The following is a 9,400-nucleotide window of genomic DNA, read 5'->3' as shown; positions in this document are numbered from 1 at the left end:
GAAATTATGTCTACTGTTCATATATATGTACTCATATTTCTGAGCACATCCACAAACATTTGCATGTATAAACCTATCAGACACACACACACACTCACTCACACACACACACACACACACACACACACACACACAAAACTCTATCAGTCACAGGAAAAATTATATTATGTTTGAGCTTTAGTTAACTCCTTTTCTAGCCAGAGGGAAGATCCCATGTTCATTGAATGAGAGCCAATTCAAGCTCTCTGCCTATCCATGTTATTGCAATTAAAAGTAACAACAGAGAAGTGGTACAGGTAGATATGTTTCTCAAAGTCAGCATGACAACGTAAACTATTTTTGTATGCAGGATATTCACAATATAATTTTTGCATGGAACATGAGAGTTACTAAAATAACTGGTTAATCCATAACTGAATATAGAAAAAAAATTACAGAAAAGATTTACAGAAAATAATTTTGTTTCATATTATCAAAATTCATGTTTAAATCTTCTTAGTGTGTGTGTGTGTTTGTGTGTGTGTGTGACTAACTCTCAGTACAATGGTTGAACTTTCTTTAAAATATTATTAAAAATTTGAGATTATAATGCAATTAGATTATTTCCCTCTTACTTTGCTCTCTTGAAGTTCCACTATGTACACCCTGCCATATGCTTTCTTCTTAAATACCTGGCCAATTTTTAAAAATTGTATATGCTTTCTTCTTAAATACCTGGCCAATTTTTAAAAATTGTATACACACATACAAGCTCATACAAGCACATACATACATACCTATGCATATATGCATAATATGTGTAGGTATATACATATGCAATATTACATACACATATATACTTGTTATATATTTGCATTCCTAAATATATAAATACAACATTCTTTCCAGCAATGTAGATATACCTTGGCTGTAACCTAGAAAGCATCCTTAAAGATTATACTTGATGGGAAGCTTGTTCTTCATGTTTGTCCTCTAGTAAGGGGAGTGAGGGCTGTCTCTAGTAAGGACTAAGCTGAAGGGTTTTCAATCACCTCCTCCTCATGTGGCTGCATTGCAAGGCTACCAGGGAAGAGGATGCACTCAGTCCTCATGTGGCTTGATATGTTATGGTGAGTTAGTGGGAGATTGCTTCCTTTTCTGTGGAGGAAGGGGTTAGAAGAGAGGAGGGAAGGCCCTAAGTTTGGGATGTAAAGTGAAAAAATAAGTTAATAAATTAAAATAAATGAACAAATAAATAAGTAAGGCCTTCCCTCCCCCCAAAAGATTTTGCAAAGTGGCAATGTTTTAAGTTATTTTTCCATTAGTATAGTAAAGCATAATGAAAAATTGAAATTATAGAATAAAGAGTTAATTTGAACTTATGCTTCTGGAGAAATATTAGTCCACCAACATCAGGGCCAAGCATCTTGGCAGCAGACAGGAACTGTGCCTGGAGAGCAGCTGAGAGCTCACATCTGAAACTGTGAGCAGGAAGCCATGAGATGGAATTTGGACTAGTTGTGGCTTTTGAAACCTCAAAGCACAGTCACAGTAACATACTTTCTTCATAAAGCTACATCTCCTAAAGCTACCAAATCAGCAGCAACAACTGGGAATCACAATTAAAATTATCTAGTCTATGTTGAATATTTTGTTTAAATTACCAGTTAAAGGTATAAGATTGACCTAATGTCCACAGCTCCTTATCTGCACTGTCTTGTACACAGGTTAGTTTCTTTGTTTCCTTGTACTTGGGTTTCTTCTATGTCTTAACAAACACTAAAAATGTAGGCTTATCTCCTTCTTTAGTGTTTACACTGAGAGCTAGCTAACCAAGGAAACACAGGTACTTTTAGACCCCTCTATTCACTGAGTATTTCTTGTCTACTTTCTCATTTTGTTCCAAATCTTGTTTATCATCTGGATACCATATAAAAGGGGCGTTTATTGTAAAAGTGTCCTGGGTGCCAGAAATTCTTTTCCATATTGAAAATACCTTTGAAATGGAATTTTATTACTATTTAATCCAAATTTATATTTGTTTGACAGAAGGTGCTATTCAATTTTGTTTCTTAACACATATCATTATTAATGCATAGGAAAATGTAACATAAAAAAATGGAAAAGGAGGTGTGTGTCTGATTATTTGTTCTCTTGCATTTTTTCTTATGAGAGGACAGATGTTACAACAAAACCCTCGATCAAATCATTGTTGGAAGGCAGTGGTGAGAAGATCAAAAGTTTAGACTTATCTTTAGTAGTGAGTCAAACCCAGCAAGAGTTTGATGATGCCTTTTCTCAAAAAAGAGAATGAGAGGAGCAGGAAGAATGGAAGAATGGAAGGGAGGAAGGAAGGAAGGAAGGAAAGAAAGAAGGAAGGAAGGAAGGAAAGAAGGAAAGAACTTTGCATAGCTTTTTAACAAAAAAACTTTGGTTACATTATGTCTCTTTAGAAACATCTTTTTTGTAGGGTCTTAGGAGGCATCAGGACTTTCAGAGCTTGGACCTTATTGGCCCTGAGTAGTGCATTGGCTGGAGAAATGATTTTCTTTTCATCACTATTATGAAGTACCAGAACTCAGTGAGCAAGGTGATTTCTGTAAAAGGGTCAAAGCATGACTCATCAATAACAACTTAGAATACCAAGTTCAGACATTAATTCTGCACCACATACATGGGAAATAACTGAGTTGAAAAAAGCAGAAATGTAACTAAATAAAATTTATAGAGATGTAATAGAACATTAGGAAATGAGAACAATCAGAGTTCAATTGTAGGAAGAGAAATGTTAAAAGTAGGGGCGGTATATGGAGGTATCCATGTACTATTGGGGAAAGGTATGCGTTTATCACTTAAAAATAGACTCAAAGTGCTCTGAACTGGAAAATGAAACACTGGAAATATTCCTTTCTAACAAATATGAATGCACAGGGTACTGGAGATTATCAGTCTTTTAATCTACAAGAGGAGCTAGTGAATTATGATGGTTGGTACTTTTAAAACAACTGTGCTTATGCTATATCCAATGTTCTGCAGATAATTAAAACAAAACAAAACAAAACAAAAAATTCTTAAAATTTTGTGATCATTTCTCCTTGGAACATTACTTACGTTTCTTCAGAAATTATGTTATAGAGAAATGTAACCTCCTTTAAATATATTATCATATTATGTGAGAGTAAGATGACTTGTATCAGGAAAAAACAAAAAAGATCAGTTTTGTGTTCGCATTTTTACATTCACTGCAAACACAGGCATATTCTTTATTACTGTGCATGAGCCTACTGGCATTATTTTCCTTTCTCCTTTAATCCCTTCTTTCTTGACTTATTTTATGTGCTAGCATTTCCTTAGGAGACGTATGCTAATCTGAAGAGCACTATTTATAAGAATTCTTATCTGACAAATGCACACTCATATAACATTTGTCTTTAAGCTTAGCAACATTTTAATGGAGATAAATAGAAATACTTCCAAGAGTAATTGACTGCCATTTTCTAATTATGCTTTGTTCTATTGCTTTGTTCAAAAGATTTTTACTGATGCATGAAAAATATTCCAAAGGCAAGAGGCATGTTTTTAATTATTTTATTGTCTCTGTCAAAGGCTTAGTTTTTGCTTCAAATCCATACCCCTGGATATTTTAGTACCTAATAGCTTTTGTTTCTTGGAGGTGATTAACATACATTTTTAAATATTCACAGAGAATGATTGTGTCAGCAAAGTTTATATAAAATAAGTATTTAAAACTCCCACTGTATTATGTTCACAGATGTTTTTTGATGCTCATTTTCATGGCAAGTATAAATAATCTGAAAATTTTACATGAGGTAAAATTAATTTCAAGGGTTTGAAAACACATTTCCTTGAATATAACAATGAAAACTAATTCAAGGATGATGTACATAATTGTATTATTTTTTTCTTGCTTGATGCCATTTATGCTAAAATGAAATGTTGCATGCATATTTATTTATACGTAAAGACTAATATTTATATATATTTATATTTCAAAATAACACTTGGGTGGTGGATTCCTCAAATTATCCTTAGCACTTACTTACTTATTTAGCAATAGAAGTATTATAAAATATAAGATTACTTTGAAACCTTGGGATATGTTCTGGTATATCCTGATCCAGACAGTTTTGAAAGGTACCTCAAGGACAGCCTGTCCATATATTCCATAGACGGTACTGTATGAGCAAGAACTATATTCTTCACAATTAACTTGTATTAGTTTTTTAAAACATATCTGGTTTTTTTTTTTTTTTTTTTTTTTTTTTTTTTTTTCAGTACCTGAGGGGGAACAAGTAGAGCAATGCTCAGTATCACTTTCTAGGAGTAAAAAAAAAAAAAAAAAAAAAACATATCAACCAAGAGCAAGGTAAAAAATATCATCTAGTGTACAAAACAAGAAAAATAGCAAACACGGTTTGAGTATTAAGAAATCATAGAGATGATAATAAGAAGTCTCACCATAAAAAGTTACAGCAGACAGCCACTTTACTAAACCAACATATTGCCTAATTACATATGCATATTACCATAAACCCACAAATAAATGTAGTCCTTGCCATTAACAAGAAAGCTTCTCCTTGTGACCGAGATGACTACAGACCCCTCACAAAGGATCAGATGCTGACTTGTGAAGGCAGTCCTACCAGACACATGCACAGCACTCACTCCTGCACTCCTAGGGTTCAACAAACAGTGCTAAAGGGGCTCAAAAGATTGTAAAGCAAGAAGCTTCAGTAGTTTGTTCTGAGAGTCTGTCTCCTGCAACCATAAATTCTCACAAGGATAACTGCCTAAACTTAAGCTGAACAAGAACGCAACACAAAGACTGTAGGCAACTGAGGAATTTTAAGCACAGGAGCAACAGAGTTTCTTGGGGAGAGGTACAGTAATTTGTTATCTAATACCAACTGATCAGTAAACGTACATATAGGTACAACTACAGGAAGTGAGCAGGAAATACTAATGATTGTGAGGGTATATATGTCTATGTCCATCTATATGTGTATATTTGATGCATGTCACAACAGTTATAGAAGGGTGTATGGGAGAGCCTGAAGGGAATAAAAGAATAGAAAGAATGCTGTGCTTATATCATAATTAAAATTATGTGAGAAAACTAAAATAAGTCACCTCACAGAGTTTAAAAGAAAATATTGTGAGAATTTTCCTATAATTGAGTGACATATAATTACATTCATTTTATTATAACCTGATGTTTAAGCTGATCGGCACATTTCTGCTTGGTTTAAATTCACTGAATTTTGCTAACAAGGGAACAATTCTTTAAAATGCCTCATGATTTTATATAAGTAGAAATCATTACCATTTGGCTTTGTGACTAAATATGGCTTTTTCATTTGAGAAATGGAAATACCCAAGGGATATCAATAGGTTTCTTTCTTTCTTTCTTTCTTTCTTTTTTTTTTTTTTACGTTTATTGAGTATCTATGATTTACACATGATGCACCAAAAACCCCTCTACTTCCTCCAGTAAAATAAAACAAACAGGCAAACAAAAAAATCTTGTCACAGTATAGCCTTTTGTCCACATATGTTTACAATCAAATGTTCATTGCTATGAGTCATGGGTCTGGCTTGAGGCCTACACTATCGTTGCCGGATCCTCACTGGGACTGATCTTGGATATCCCATTGTTGCCGTGTGTCAAGGAGATTCATTATCTTTGAATCTGCAGATCTGACCCCTTCATGTGTTCCAGCAGGTCATACATGGAGTAGATGTTGGGGTGAGGTCCACTCAGAGCCCTCCCTATATCAAGGCCCACTCCTTTGTCCTCAGGACAGGGCCCACTCTTCCGCTCCCGTGTCATTGTGGCATGGCCAGCTGTTATCATGGCAGGGCCAGTTCTCCTGCTCCAGTGTCCTCAGGGTGGGGCTGCTTCTCCTACTTCCATGTCCTCAGGGCATGGCCAGCTCTCCAGCTCCTGTGTCCTCCAGGCAGGGCCAGCTCTCAGGATCCCACCTCCCCAGGGATGGCTCACCTGCTCCTGAGTCCTCAGGGCCAGCTCTCCTGTTCTTGTGTCCTCAGGGTCAGCTCTCCTGTTTCTATGTCCTCAGGGCCAGCTCTCTTGCTCCCATTCAATTTGCCAGATTGTTGCTGGCTGTCAAGGCTTGGATGGCCTCCTACTCCTGTGGATACTGGATCTTGTGAGTCATCAAGCAGGTGGCAAGTGGATGCCCCTCAAAGTCTTCTTTGAGTAGCTTGCAGAAACCATTGATGTTGGCCCAGCTCAGCTTCTTGTCCCAGGAACTCTGTTGATTCAAATCTCCTGGGTCTCTGATTCCATCACATGTACCATCTGCCATGGGCCCCTGCCTCGGTGCTGCCCCTAGTATCCACCTCTGCATGATCCATCTCGCAGCACTAAGTATGGCCTGTCTCGTGAGAGGAGGTCCGTGAGGCCTGTGGTATGGGCGATGCAGTCCTTGCTCTGGCTCAACACAAACAGCAACCCCTCCTTGAGCACCGTCTTCTTGGCATACACTGCATCCAAAAAGTGGCGGGGCCAGCAGTGGAGGAAGCCCAGGGTCCCTGGGAGCACAGCTGAGCGTGGTCCCATGGTCCTGCGGCAGGAAGGTATGGACGATCCACATGACAGGATTTCTTTCTTTCTTGGCAACACCAGCACTATGTTTTGGAGCTCTCAGTATGGTTCTTTGGTGGGTGTTCCACAAAGCAGACACAGTGTGGGGTCGACATCATCTTGGATAATCTCGGCTTGGGTATTTCTAGTACATTTCGCTAAGCATTTTCTCCCAATCAGGTTGCTCTTGGGCATGACCATTTCTGTATAGCTCTGGAACACAATCATCCTCCTCAGAATACATTGAGTACCTCATCTTTCGAACTCCGCAGACCTGCTCCTGCCACACAGGGTTCATTTTCTTTAATCTGACATTAGTTATTTAAACCGGTTCTGAACTTCATGAGGTCACACACACCTTTATTATTAATGACATAGAAACTCATTCGCTAAAGTCATGACTACATTTTTATATCATGATTTGGAAAGAAATTGTATTTTTAACATGGGTAATTATTTAGTAGCACTTGTCAAAATGAGCGTTTTAGTGACCAACCACAGGATAAAGGGTGGGTAATGAGTAAATAACTATTAATCACTTGCTGGGTTTATATAAAAAAAGTATACCCAGATAGTTAATCTTACAATTAAACTTAGTTTGTTAGGGGTTAGGATGTTATTTGGATTAAGATAGATGTTTTAAGTTAATAGAGATGACATATGATAGATACTGATTTTCATTCAGAAATTTAGACCCAACAAGATAGGAAAGATGTTTGATTTAAGTGTGTGTGTGTGTGTGTGTGTGTGTGTGTGTGTGTGTGTGTGTGTGTACGTGTGTGTGTTTGTGACATATATGTGTGTTTTCAGGGCTAACTGCTTGGCACCAATCAACCAACGAGTGCTTTGTGTACGTTTGTCTGTGCAGCCAGTCCATGTCTGTGCTTTCAGATACTTGAAGACTGTATCATGTCCCTGGCTCAACACAAACAGCAACCCCTCCTTGAGCACCATCATATGAGGTTTGGGAATCATCTCTAGTCTTCTGGAGTAGTAGTTTATGTTCTTGGGACCTAGGTCATCTCTTGAGACTATGTGAAATCTTTTTTTAAAAAACAGAATTGTTGAAGTATCTGAAAGCACAGACATGGACTTGCTGCACAGACAAACATACACAAAGCACACATAAATGTCACACACACACACACACAATCTATATATTCAGGGTTACGGTTAAATATATAATATGTGTAAATTATATATATGTATGTATATATACATACATATATATGTACATATACATATATACATACGTATATATCATATATATGTGTATATAAATAACAATAAGAATCACATGAAATTGAAGAAGAATGAGAAGAGAGATATGGAAGGATTTTGAGGAAGGAAAGGGGAGGGAGAAATATAATGAAAGTTTAATCTAAAAAATCAGCAAAGGAAATATTTATCACTGAACTCTGAAAATAATAGGTAAATTGGGAAGACTTCATTCATTAAATAAGATATGCTGTTAAACATAAACCAAATACATCACACTCAATTTATCATGCTAATGTCTATTCCAAACAAAAGCCAAAAGAAAGAAGGAAAATAAGGAAGAAAAGGAAGAAGAAAGGAAGTGAAAGAAACAAATTTCAGTAAAAATAAGATTATATTTCAGCAATGAACTGTGTTGTGTTCTAAGCAAAATTACACCAGAAATGAATGATTTAGTATGGTACTGAATAGTCTCTTTATGCACCTTAATTGCACCAAATTCAAGTTTTAATATTCTCAAAATTAGGCAAAAAGATGATATACTCTGTCTTCACATTATGGTAATTATTTACATGTTGTAATTATAAAATTTCACATTTGAAGTCATACATATTTTCATGTAGACTTTCTAATAGAATTGAACCTAATATGAAAACAGCATATACTATTATATAAAAATATTATAATCATTTTCAATGTTCTTTTACTGAAATCATTTCTAAGAATAGAATTCATATTTTATGAAGCCTCAATGACTCTTTATATATCTCGGTGGACCTTACAATTTAAAAGCATGTCTTTATGTTTAAGGTTTATTATTGATAGTGAGAATTAACGTGTGTGTTCTGATTGGTCTAAAACTCAGACAAATACAGGCCTAGGTGTGATAATATTTCCAAATCGCTGAATATGTACATACTGTGATTAAGTTTTATTATTTCCCAATAGCAAGGTTATATTTTTGTAAATAAATGTTATAGAATCAAATAGCCACTATAAACTAATTATTGTTAGGTAAAATCTACAATACAACAATCTAAACAAAGCAACAACAAAAAACTAAAACACCCCAGCATTTCAGAGGCGTATGCAAATAGAACTTCCCTTAAGTTTCCTTTTATAATTGAACAGTAGTTAAGTGAAACAGACCATTAAATTTATTAAATACAGTGAGTCATCAATTCCTCTTAAACTTAAATTGAAGCTTGAAAAGAGTGAAATTATCATGACCCAAGTGTCATTTTCATTCCAAAGAGGATCTTAAAGGAATAGAAAAAAATCAATTTGTATGATATCCTTGGCCATTTTAAAATTATTAACCTTAAAGCGAAAATTCATTTATACAAGAAAGAAGATATCAAAGTTCAAGTTTCATTTTCATACTCAATTATTTCCTTTTTGCCTCTAGCTTTGGTCACTCTGAGGTAATACCGGGTTTACACATAGGAAGTCAAACTGTAGTAGAAACCATTGAAATAATCTGTGAGGCAAGTCTCATAGGAAGGGCTGCCTCCTAGTAGGAGGTTCTACGTCTGTGTCTGACATAATGTTCTCAAGGCTACTAAGTTACAATGTGCG

The sequence above is a fragment of the Acomys russatus genome, chromosome 18 (assembly GCF_903995435.1).
Source record: "Acomys russatus chromosome 18, mAcoRus1.1, whole genome shotgun sequence".
Taxonomy (NCBI): domain Eukaryota; kingdom Metazoa; phylum Chordata; class Mammalia; order Rodentia; family Muridae; genus Acomys; species Acomys russatus.
Note: the sequence above shows the minus strand (reverse complement) of the source record.